This window comes from Saccoglossus kowalevskii, chromosome 17, assembly GCF_978046115.1.
Source record: "Saccoglossus kowalevskii chromosome 17, keSacKowa6.1, whole genome shotgun sequence".
In the NCBI taxonomy this organism is placed as follows: Eukaryota; Metazoa; Hemichordata; class Enteropneusta; family Harrimaniidae; genus Saccoglossus; species Saccoglossus kowalevskii.
Genome location: NC_140657.1, coordinates 25,557,372 through 25,571,692, shown reverse-complemented (window position 1 = coordinate 25,571,692; position 14,321 = coordinate 25,557,372).

Below are 14,321 nucleotides of genomic sequence, written 5' to 3'. Positions count from 1 at the left end.
ACAGATGATCAAAACTGAAAACACAATCTTCCAACCAAGAAAGAATCTCAACAACATTTCCCAGTCAATATATGTACAAATATGTACAAACTATCAAGTAAACAAAACTTTCATTGTAGCCAATATCATCTACAATATATGATTGTGTAACTATATCTCAACAGTAGTTAAGTGTAAGTACCACTGTAAGTACCACTGCAACGCCTTTTACAGCAAAAAAGTGGCTGCTAGTATTTCAGACAACCAGCTAATTCCAGTAAGAGTATAGATATTTACCTTAACTTCCCAAGGTAATCTAGTTGGTCCATAATTATAAAGAATCTCTTCATCAACGTCAATGTCTTTGATTGCAAACAATGCTAGGTATGGGCGACTCCTTAGTTCTATTACTTGCATTCTTGAATTTGGATGCTTTCTTTCATGATTAACCAATCGTCCATATTTAGGACCTTTTGAAGGTTCATCAGTTGCATCGACACTAAAAAACAAGTTTTAACCAAGTTTGAGTTTATATAACCTTTCAAGCCTATATAGTGCTTTACAAACTTATTCTTGTAGTCAGCTTTACATACATGATTATGATTAATAACATTCTAAAACAAAATGGACATGGTCATATGAAAAATAAAACATGGGGTCAGTAGCAAAATTTGAAGAAAAAAATATTTACATTCCCTAGAGTTAATACAAAAGATAATAATAATAATATACATTGTACCTGGTAACAATGGTAATAATAAGGGTAATAATGGTTTTGAGCGGTCATGAATGGTTTTAAAAATATATTGGAACTTTCATCAATTTTACTATTTATAGAAAACAATACTTCTTTTGTCAGGTAGAAACAAACAGTATTGCCCATTGTTAAAAACAAATTACATAGCTCTACAAATGTACATCTTACTCTGAAGTTAATACTAATTCTTTATACTAGTAACCAACAGTATTTATTATGTAAAGGGCTGTCAGATTAAATTACCATTCATAATGTATATTGACTTATAGATATACTCGGAAATCTTCTATCATGCTCAAGCTCCAACCCGAGGAAGCTGCAATTGGTAAATTTTCCAGAAAAATATTTATTTTCCTGAAAATTTTATATGTAACAAATTAAGGTATACCAAAACAAACAAAAATTATCAAATTTTGCATCACTTGTCACTACAAATACCAGTCTAAGATGCAAGGAAACTTGAGACTGATAGACAAAATGATGTGAACAGTTATGGGTCATCTCTATGAATTTTCTATGCATGAATTACAAATGCTATTGCAACGGCGGGGGATAGGCAAAAAGCATTCTGGGTAGTAATTTCAACAAATGGATGGAAACCTTAGTCAAAAAATAAAATGTCAAACGTGCCAAAATATTAATAGAAAATACTAACCAATAGCTTTTTCCTTTATGCTTGAAAAAGTAACGAAATACACTTTCCTTGCTGTCTTCACGTCTTTCACCCTCCCTTCCAGTTAATAGCTCACCATGATATTCTAAAAGGAAATCACCTTTTGTAAAATTCTTTGCAGCAAATACACCTCTACCTGAAAATAAAACAGTCAAAATACATCATCACATTGGATTTCGACAGCTTTTATATTTCCAGTAAGGCAATTGAATTCAATATTATATTATATGAGTGTTCTCAATTAAACGCGAAGTCGGTACAACACCGGAGTATTAGTAAACTTGCTGCCAACTTGCAATGCAACGTGTGGGCGTGGCTACCCAAGATTTCACATGCCACCACTTTTCAGTGGCGTCAATGTTTTATCTGAAAAGTTGATTGCTTTATAAGCATGGATGGCACCGAAATACTTTCACAAAGCTAGATTACTGTTGACCTACAAATGATGATGTCCATGCCCGCAAATCTGAAAATGATCAATTCAAGTAATAAAGCGACACTGCTGAAACCACACTGTACAGTTACCCAGAAAATCAGCGCCACAAATCACACGAGAAGACAATTTGAATATAATCACCTTTCCACAAAACCATGTGTTTGTAAAACCCAGGCTGGTCTATTCCTTTTTGGATATACTCTTCGGCCACATTAAAACGGGTAATTCGGCCTTGATCCGTCTGACAACGACTTCTTAGTCTACCAGCAGCCAGTTTACAACTCGCGCTCGACACCGCCATTTTAAAAGCTTAACAACTATGCGCATGCGCGTCCTCGATTTAAAAAAAAATACAGCGCCACAAAAATGTTAATCAACGTCCAGCAACACTTTACCAAACGCATAATTTTTGTCATGCTTAACATTTTATTTGTAAATACAAAACAGGGGAGGCACTCGAATTGGAGTACCTATGCTCAATAGTGGTTTTTGAAAAAAAAACGCTAAATGCATACAAACATTTGCAATAAATAAGCCATTCCACTGCATGTTCATACTAATCAAAAGTAAAACCTCTATTTGCGAAGGAGGTCGGAACGTATGATTGGATACTAATTCATATCGGGAATTCACCTAGGAGATTCACATAAGAATTAAGACATTGCGATTGAAAACCAAATATACTCTTTTTTTTCTTTTTTTTTGTAGGCAGACATGACTTTCTGTTTGAAAACCACTCATAATACGGATTTTTTCGTATTGCAGCATGCGTATAAGGCGGCGGCACGGAATTTTACATGGAGGGGCGAAATCTGATCACTAGCCTCGCGCCGAAAACGCGACCTTATTAGGGAGTCTGGGGCATGCTTCCCCTTTAAAAGTTTGAGGGGCAAAATTTGCTGACATAAAAGGTTTCAGCTTGATTTTGGAGAGGCGACGAGGGCACCCCCCCCCCCCCGCGCGTGTTGCCGTCACTGGTACAGAGTTAAGGAATATTTAAACATTTTGAAGGGCGGCAAAGCAACATCATTTGCCTCCCGTGATACGCTTCTGTTAATTTCGAACCCTGTGCTCAAATCAGACATCAGGGAAAGACGGGTAAATGTGTAACGTTGTGATAACTGCATTTCTAGTCGGGATCACTCGCATCATAAGCTACTAGCACGTGCATTGCATATTGTGACATTAAACAAAAAATCATGATCCCTTATTCGTGGTTCGGCGACCCTGTTTTTGCCAGGACGAGGGAAATGTATGCTTTTTCAACAAGAATATCTAACAGAACCGGGCATGAGACTAAGATATTTCTGTAGCAACCACACCATGTTCTAGAATAATTTCAGAAAGTTAAATGGACAATACGTACCCTGAAACCAAAGTCTTTTAATCCGCCAACTGAAACGATGATACAGTTTGCAGAGAAAAGCGCCACTATCCAAACGCAAACAGAAAACGCATCTAAGAAACATTCGCGCTGCATTCGGTACAAAATGGTAGTTAGGATAATAAAGTACTTTTAATTGTAGCTTAGAGGCAATGGACCACACGCGTGTACCGGGGTACAGTCTGTACAGGGTCCGGGGGTCACTCGGCAGAGCCGGTACCCTAATTGAGATCTGCCGCATCGATGATCGTCAGTCAGATTTTGTCGTGGACATCATACCCGTTGCAGGCGAGATAGAAGTAGTATCAGCCAAAAGCAGCATAGAAAATTGCAGTGATACAAAACACAACTTTATATCATACTTGGCCAGATTAGGAAAAAACAGCCTCTCCCATGAATACTACCAGTGTAGCAAATAAGCGACAGGTCGATTCAAAACCTCGTCTGAAAGCTGGTTCAAAGTGAGACTCTGTCGACAGTAATCTGTAATTCTTGTGAATGGTATTGCTCAAAGTAGTGCTTCAACGGGGACCCGGGATGTTCACCTCAAATATGAAAATCAACACCTTTACCAGCATTTTACTGCACTGTAAGGCTTGCTCGCAACAAATCCAACTCCTCCGAACCCAGCATTAGCTTGCAACATGATTCGTGTATATGCCGGAATGATGTAACTAGTTGCAGCCGTGGTAAATGTCAGTTCATTGGAATATAAATTTGCTCAGGGCAATTTCTGAATATGTAATAAATAAAAGGTCGAGGGTGTGTTGATGTGGTCGGTAGGTATATAAAGTGCTGGGGCAAATGTGGGTATATCGGTAAGAAATGTATTTATAGGTAATATATAGACCGCCGATTTACAAAAAAAGGAATAGGTATTACAGCTACACACCTTCAACTACTAACAAATAATAAGTCAATAACGCGGGACGTTTTACTGTAAACTGGAGCAATAATAATGTAATAACCACGAGATGACATTCAAATATAACCACAAATCACGTCGAACCCCGATTCCCCAAGCCACAGTCCCCCTGTCATGGGGACTGTGCTTAAGCCCAGAACATTGCTGAGACAGTATTAGCAATGATACGCACAGCCCGGGCACAATACATGCTCTAAGTTGATTACAAATAAAGTGTATGGACTTTACAGTGACACCCCGGCGTTTGCTTAAATTTGTCCAAGACCCATTCTTGCTTTCATCTACATACTGGATTTAACAGAACACTTCATTGTCCAATTTTTTTGGACAAAGTTACGATCTCAAAAAGTTTATTGAGCCGCCACAAAATGCAAATTTGCATTCTCAAGTGTTCAGTATAATGCGATTTCACACTATCCAGATCCAGAACAGAATGATATTTCATTTTCAAAATAAAATGAGAACTAAAGCGGTTATGTGAATGTTGTCAGCCTATAATAATACGACCCATCATGGTGTGATACATAACACATATAACTTCAATTAGTATTCCGTTCAGTAGTGGGAATCTCACCCGTTTCATAGGCAAAGTATAAGTATTCACTAGCTGTGACACACACAATCTTGTTATCAAATGTAAAACGTAACTAAAATTTAGTACGGATTGCTCTGGTCAGAATCAAGTGGGATACTCGCCTTAAAAGTGACTGTTTTATAGTATACCCACTTTATTTCGAAGGTAGTTCTGAGACGCATAAATCATCTGAAATGCTATATTTGCAACCATGAATCAATGTAATGATACCCAGTCCTAGAACTAGCATGCATCGATTGTAAATACATTGAAAACTAGCACCTGTTTTTCGGCGTTATAAGTTCAAATAGTTTCTTGTTAAAAGATAATGTGGATATAAAATCGTCTTTTAAGAAAAATCACGGGCGGCGGCTAGCGCTTTCGCCCGTTTGCGTTTCGGAGATCGCCTAATTCTTCGGGTCCACTAGCGACCACTGCAACGGCAGTCATTTGCTTGTGGCGTCTGCGTAATTCTGGAAGAATATGTTCTCATGCTCCTCTTGTGAGTCCGAAATACCCATGAATGTTCTTCATTACACGCTATGTACTTTGCGAAAAATAGTAGCCTTTTTTCTAATTCCAGTAAAGTGTTAATCAGACGTATTCATTTGAAATGCTGGTATAATATATTAACAAATGATCGCATTACATAGTCCTCGTAGTTAAAAGTTTGAAAGTTCAGAGTATGTCATAGATAAGGAATGGTCCCATAATGTTCAACGTACATACCTATATGTTTTTTGAACGGAATTCAAAATTCGGCTACCACCCGACCGTATACATATCTCATCAAATGAACACATATGCACATGTGTGACATTATGTATATATAAAGTTCAACATAAATGGTCTGGGAAAGTCAAAGATATTACAACATAGCAGCATTCGTTAAAACAAAATGACCACCAGTCTGAAACGAGCCTGAGGTAATGAATAACCTGAATTTATAATGTCTAATATATGTGCTAAATTTGAACTAAATCAAACATGACCAAGATATGGTCACACATGGCAGAAATTCTTGATTTATATGAATTATCAACATACTATGGCCACTATTCTGACATCTTAAATCATATCGCAACTCAATATGATGAATGCCGTATATATGAAGTTCACACATGACTTGTCAGCACAGGTTAAAGATATATCCAACTATTCACAACTGAGAAACGGTACCAGAATGGCAGTGATGGTTAATTTTAATGATTTTTTAATATTAAATTGGCTGCCATTCGACATTCTTGACTTAGATCACCAATGAATAAATGTTCATATGTACGACATGATGTATGTACGAGATTTGTAATGATGTGCTTGAGTTCGGACTGTTGACAAAACCATATGGTGCAAATTCACGCAATAATGAACTCTGGAGAATGCAAATGTGTATATTGTGGTCAGTCGCATCCTGCAGGAAATACTATATTGAAGTTTCATGTTCCCAGATGATCAGATAGTGTGCAATAACGCATCTCAATTCATTCAAAAGTGCAATTTTGTACCTCTCAATTAATATAAAAGTACTAATTTGCACATTCATTGGCACTTTCCAGAAGTAGGTATATCTGCGCATATAAATTTTCATTGTAGCTTATGATATTTTCTTTTACTCTGGGATATTTGGATAAACGCCCGTTTGCTGTTAGTTTTGCATCATGTGTGTGGATTGTAAGTAGGGAATCAGCATGTTCCGGGGACTAACAAACACACTACCATTGGGGGACAAATAGTCCCAATAGTCCCAATATTTTGACAAAAAAACAGTTTGTTGTAATACATCACGTGTGTCGATTGCAAGTAGAGAATCAGCATGTTCCGGGGACTAACAAACACACTACCATTGTGAGGACAAATAGTCCCAATATTTGGAAAAAAACAGCTTGTTGTAATACATCACGTGTGTGGATTGCAAGTAGAGAATCAGCATGTTCCGGGGACTAACAAACACACTACCATTGCGAGGACAAATAGTCCCAATATTTCGAAAAAGCCAGTCTGTTGTAATACATCATTTGTGTGGATTGCAAGTAGAGAATCAGCATGTTCCGGGGAATAAAAATCACACTACCATTGTGAGGACAAATAGTCCCAATATTTGGAAAAAAGCCAGTTTGTTGTAATACATCATGTTTGTGGATTGCAAGTAGAGAATTAGCATGTTCCGGGGACAAACAAACACACTACCATTGCGAGGACAAATAGTCCCAATATTTGAAAAAAAAGCCAGGTTGTTGTAATACATCATGTGTGTGGATTGCAAGTGGAGAATCAGCATGTTCCGGGGACTAACAAACACACTACCATTGCGAGGACAAATAGTCCCAATATTTGGAAAAAAAGCCAGTTTGTTGTAATACATCATGTGTGTGGATTGCAAGTAGAGACTTAGCATGTTCCGGGGACTAACAAACACACTACCATTGCGAGGAGGACAAATAGTCCCAATATTTGGCAAAAAAAGCCAGTTTGTTGTAACACATCATGTGTGTGGATTGCAAATAGAGAATCAGCATGTTCCGGGGACTAACAAACACACTACCATTTCGAGGACAAATAGTCCCAATATTTGGAAATAATCCAGTTTGTTGTAATACATCATGTGTGTGGATTGCAAGTAGAGAATTAGCATGTTCCGGGGACTACCAAACACACTACCATTGCGAGGACAAATAGTCCCAATATTTGGAAAAAAGCCAGTTTGTTGTGATACATCATGTGTGTGGATTGCAAGTAGAGAATCAGCATGTTCCGGGGACTAACAAACACACTACCATTGCGAGGACAAATAGTCCCAATATTTGGAAAAAAGCCAGTTTGTTGTAATACATCACGTGTGTGGATTGCAAGTAGAGAATTAGCATGTTCCGGGGACTAACAAACACACTACCATTGCGAGGACAAATAGTTCCAATATTTGGAAAAAAAACAGTTTGTTGTAATACATCACGTGTGTGGATTGCAAGTAGAGAATCAGCATGTTCCGGGGACTAACAAACACACTACCATTGCGCGGACAAATAGTCCCAATATTTGGAAAAAAGCAAGGTTGTTGTAATACATCATGTGTGTGGATTGCAAGTAGAGAATTCGCATGTTCCGGGGACTAACATACACACTACCATTGCGAGGACAAATAGTCCCAATATTTGGAAAAAAGCCAGTTTGTTGTAATACATCATGTGTGTGGATTGCAAGTAGAGAATTAGCATGTTCCGGGGACTAACAAACACACTACCATTGCGAGGACAAATAGTTCCAATTTTTGGAAAAAAAACATTTTGTTGTAATACATCACGTGTGTGGATTGCAAGTAGAGAATTCGCATGTTCCGGGGACTAACAAACACACTACCATTGCGAGGACAAATAGTCCCAATATTTGGAAAAAAGCCAGTTTGTTGTGATACATCATGTGTGTGGATTGCAAGTAGAGAATTAGCATGTTCCGGGGACTAACAAACACACTACCATTGCGAGGACAAATAGTCCCAATATTTGGAAAAAAGCCAGTTTGTTGTGATACATCATGTGTGTGGATTGCAAGTAGAGAATCAGCATGTTCCGGGGACTAACAAACACACTACCATTGCGAGGACAAATAGTCCCAATATTTGGAAAAAAGCCAGTTTGTTGTAATACATCACGTGTGTGGATTGCAAGTAGAGAATTAGCATGTTCCGGGGACTAACAAACACACTACCATTGCGAGGACAAATAGTTCCAATATTTGGAAAAAAAACAGTTTGTTGTAATACATCACGTGTGTGGATTGCAAGTAGAGAATCAGCATGTTACGGGGACTAACAAACACACTACCATTGCACGGACAAATAGTCCCAATATTTGGAAAAAAGCCAGTTTGTTGTAATACATCATGTGTGTGGATTGCAAGTAGAGAATTAGCATGTTCCGGGGACTAACAAACACACTACCATTGCGAGGACAAATAGTCCCAATATTTGGAAAAAAGCCAGTTTGTTGTGATACATCATGTGTGTGGATTGCAAGTAGAGAATCAGCATGTTCCGGGGACTAACAAACACACTACCATTGCGAGGACAAATAGTCCCAATATTTGGAAAAAAGCCAGTTTGTTGTAATACATCACGTGTGTGGATTGCAAGTAGAGAATTAGCATGTTCCGGGGACTAACAAACACACTACCATTGCGAGGACAAATAGTTCCAATATTTGGAAAAAAACAGTTTGTTGTAATACATCACGTGTGTGGATTGCAAGTAGAGAATCAGCATGTTACGGGGACTAACAAACACACTACCATTGCACGGACAAATAGTCCCAATATTTGGAAAAAAGCCAGTTTGTTGTAATACATCATGTGTGTGGATTGCAAGTAGAGAATTAGCATGTTCCGGGGACTAACAAACACACTACCATTGCGAGGACAAATAGTCCCAATAAAAACAGTTTGTTGTAATACATCACGTGTGTGGATTGCAAGTAGAGAATCAGCATGTTCCGGGGACTAACAAACACACTACCATTGCGCGGACAAATAGTCCCAATATTTGGAAAAAAGCCAGTTTGTTGTAATACATCATGTGTGTGGATTGCAAGTAGAGAATTAGCATGTTCCGGGGACTAACAAACACACTACCATTGCGAGGACAAATAGTCCCAATATTTGGAAAAAAGCCAGTTTGTTGTAATACATCATGTGTGTGGATTGCAAGTAGAGAATTAGCATGTTCCGGGGACTAACAAACACACTACCATTGCGAGGACAAATAGTTCCAATTTTTGGAAAAAAAACATTTTGTTGTAATACATCACGTGTGTGGATTGCAAGTAGAGAATTCGCATGTTCCGGGGACTACCAAACACACTACCATTGCGAGGACAAATAGTCCCAATATTTGGAAAAAAGCCAGTTTGTTGTAATACATCATGTGTGTGGATTGCATGTAGAGAATTAGCATGTTCCGGGACTAACAAACACACTACCATTGCGAGGACAAATAGTTCCAATTTTTGGAAAAAAAAAACAGTTTGTTGTAATACATCACGTGTGTGGATTGCAAGTAGAGAATTCGCATGTTCTGGGGACTACCAAACACACTACCATTGCGAGGACAAATAGTCCCAATATTTGGAAAAAAGCCAGTTTGTTGTGATACATCATGTGTGTGGATTGCAAGTAGAGAATCAGCATGTTCTGGGGACTAACAAACACACTACCATTGCGAGGACAAATAGTCCCAATATTTGGAAAAAGCCAGTTTGTTGTAATACATCATGTGTGTGGATTGCAAGTAGAGAATTAGCATGTTCCGGGGACTAACAAACACACTACCATTGCTAGGACAAATAGTCCCAATATTTGGAAAAAAGCCAGTTTGTTGTAATACATCATGTGTGTGGATTGCAAGTAGAGAATCAGCATGTTCCGGGGACTAACAAACACACTACCATTGTGAGGACAAATAGTCCCAATATTTAGACAAAATTATTAATTATTAATATAATACAGAATAAACAGACTGAACACAGTTAATTAATAAGCTGCTAAGCTAATTATCTAAGTTTCAATTTGTTGGAAAAAGCTTTTACTATGATACTGAAATTCGTATGCAAATTAGCTAATTCATTTGCACATATTAATTATTAGATATTAATCTATACAAACACTGTGCATGTACTAAGTTTCAATCCACTGAAGGAAAATGTTACATTACAAACAAAACGTGATAAAAAAGTTAATTATTATATATGGATTAATTACAAAACTATTATCAGGAAATCAACTTACAAATGTTATGGTGAGGAATAAACAAGCTGAAATAATTAATTAGTATAAAATTAACTAATTAATTTACACATACTAAATAGAAGCTGTTATTATATGTTGATCTACACACTCAGCAATCATGAACCAAGTTTCAATGAATGTGTGCAAACAAATGCAAAGATACAAATGCTTAGACAATTATTATGCTAATTATCTAAACCATGCATAGGTTTGTAAATATAATCCAGTATATGCATTGGTTCAAGCAGAATATAGTAACCCTCTGCCAAGTTTAATTTCAATCTAGCCAGTGGTTCTTGAGATCAGTGGAACAAGATTTGAAACACAAACTGAAGGAAAATGGACGGACAGACATATTTGCAGCATTAGCTTCTGTTTGTGCTCTGCAAATAATCTTTATAATGCTGTAATCCTGTGTGTTAACAAATGATTAACATTTGTTCAAATGATTTGCTGATGTCAGAATGAAATGACAATACAAGATACTCTTGAAATAAACCAGTATAGGTATAACTTATCAGGGGCACATTTACCAGATATCTGGTAGGTCACACTCAAATAAACAGTACACAGTCTCACAGTGCACAGCAAGAAAGTCAGACAGTCATATTATTTATTCAGTAAAAATAGACTTATCAGAGCACAACTTACAGTACCCCCAAGGCACACACACTAGAATATCTTGTCCTGGGGCTATATTTTTTTTGGAAATTAGTAGCCCAACCAGACTACCAGAGTTTTTTTAAAATCTTATTTTATAAAACTAGTAATATCTATTGACACAACACTGACTTTGGAAATTACAGAAGTAAGGTTTCAAACAAAACAAAATAAAATAAAAGCAATCATAGAGTAATAGTATCATCGTGATTAAGTAAAATCATGTCTAACACTGTGGAGAAAAACACACAACACTTAATGGCGTGACTATCACAAATGGAAGTTATACCGCTAATATTACTCGCATTAAGTTATCACGTACGTCATGAATCGCCATGGTTATATTAAAAAAAGGTTTCGGCTTAAGTTTATTTTTATATTTAGATTATTTAATATCACAACAACAAATTATATATTCAATGTTTAACTATTAATATAATTTTTTTTCGAATACATGAATTGAAGGTTTATTTGGATCAACAAAACCTAACCGTGTGATAGTCATTAACAAGACAGTGGCTCGCTTGCAGCGTGTGACTCAGTACAAAACCAGTTTAATGTTTATTCGATTTGGTGAACATTTGTGAAGACCTGCAGAAATGTACTCACTCGTTTATTAGCAAATATAAGCCAGGGGATGGTTAATATGTTTAAAATTCCTGAATAACAATGAACGAGACACTAAATGCCACAAATTCAAACTATTCTGTATCACGAAGGCGGCCATGTTAGTTTTTCAATCGCAATGCATTATGGGGCGTTCACTATGACGAATTCTTGAAATCAGGGCATGTCAAATGTAACAACCAGATTTATCATACAAGTTTCATTTTCAAATGATTTGTACTTTTTAGGACTGTTATGTAAATTAACATATGTTCGTTATCTGACTGTATTTGAAGCTGGCATACATCAAATTGCCAAATTAACGTTATGTAGGTCAATCCGGGGGTGTCCAGCTCGATAACCTGCTGTATGCGTTCACAGGCTGTGAGCAGCTTTCAATCCTCGGACGTCACTGAAATACGGTAACACCATAGATTTATTTTTCTGTAATAAGTCTTTTTTCAGCAATGGAGTTGTTTCAGTGTCGAATTTACGAATGATTGGGGGCTTTGGAATTATTAAACATGAATAAACGTAAATTATTCTTACAACAAAGCTAAAAAATCAGTCTAAAAGCCTTTTCAAAATAGTGTGTGTATTCACCAAAAAATTTTGGTTGGTGGCGCTCCCACCTAATTAGCGCAGTTAATTCCGCGTTCACACACGTACAGTGTGTATGCCTAAGGTGTGTGGATATGCTAATTTGGTGGCGCTGTGAGCCACAAAACACCTCCAATGAAAATGTGCGGATTTTAACCACACACATCAATGTTTCTGTACCTACCGAGGACCCCTGTCAGAAGAACGTCAAAGGGTATTTTATCAAATTTCTTTTGTTTTTAAAGGGTGTTTTTCCGAGGACAGTCAAAACGTCCTCGGAAGTCTCCCTAGGTCCTCGCAATAAAGGTCGTTTGACCATGCAAAGTCCTCGCAACATATAGCAATCCAAGTACACACACACACACACACACACACACATACACACACACACACACACACACACACACACACACGGTGACGCGACGCGATGCCCCCAGCATTTTTTCGAGGGGTCGACTGCACCCCCGTGCCGCCGCCACTGCGAGTGTGGACAAAAACAAATGAACCTGTAATAATGAGACAATTTCGTTATTGTAATCAACTGACTAAGAGATTGTATTGTGGTCAAATAGACTCACCGGTTTAAGGAAGCATAATTTAGTCCTGCGAAAAATCACTAGTCACATTTCACAAAATTGGTGCGATCAGTTTCATTAAATTGGTGAGATATATTTAAAAATAATATGGTTTATAAACAGTACAGTGACTATTGAAGGTCATTGAGCTTGCAAATATATTAACTAGTAACTATATTAAGTATCACATCTCGGTTATATCGAATGCAATATTCAAATCAATAGCACCAGTGAACGACTTAATAAATTAAAATATTTCTTATGTAACTGGTTTTAATTAATAACTAAAATAGATTAATTTCTGCAAAATAGCCGTTGTACAATTTATTTAGTCCGGTAATATCAATTAGAGTTTAGAACATTATTTTATACATAAGTAATTGTATTTACTTGATTTTGTTATTTTCTTTTTGCAGAAAAGGAAACGATGGAGCTATCTATTGTGTAAGTAATCCCATTGATGTGTTCCATTTAAGATCAAACATTTAGTGAAGTATACAAAGACTCAGGCAATGCAATAAGAATGTGTTTTACTGCAATAAAAAAAAATATCAAATTAGAGTGATATTTAGAGTACACAAATGTAATCAACGTGAATATTAACAAATACAGTTGAGCAATCACGCACTACCGCTACACGACAAAATCATATAACTTATATTGAAGATGGTTTGATGTTAAATATCTTTATTTTATAGCTGCGTCTCAAACTGTGGCGTTAAGATGAACCCATCCTCGTCATTATCGGTTTATTGTACTTGTGTAAACTGTCACTCCAATGAAACGCTACACTATTCATGGGCACTATTCATGAAAAGTAAGACATTAGGATCAAACACAGAAGACATCCTCGATTTGGACCATCTTGCGGAAACTGGTATGTCATTGTTTATTTACCCCTCTTGAATTACACAACTTTTTGAACTCCCAAAATTGAGTAATGATTAATGTATTAAAATTAACTTAAATATTTTTATAATGTATTCAGGAGTACATGAGCAAAGTCTTGTATTGACAAGTTTGCTCAACGAAGGAAGAACATTTCGTCTTCAAGTCACAGCGTCTTATGAAGCTAATGATGATCGCTGTGTAAAAAAGGGCAGTCAGATGTGTTTCTCTGAAACAACGTATTCACAGCATATATCATGTACGTGGCAGCATTTTCACATAAGCTTACGACAATCCCAAAGACTAAATCGTTAATACTATTTTATTGCCATAGGTTGTTACACCAATTGGCACAGACAATATAGAATGCAAGTGCAATCATCTTACTTCCTTCACGGCGACGGATTTTGTTGTTCCAGTAAACAGAATTGACTTTGCTACAGTGTTTGCAGCAGACGTTACAGATAATTCTTTGGTCCTCGTCACCATTTG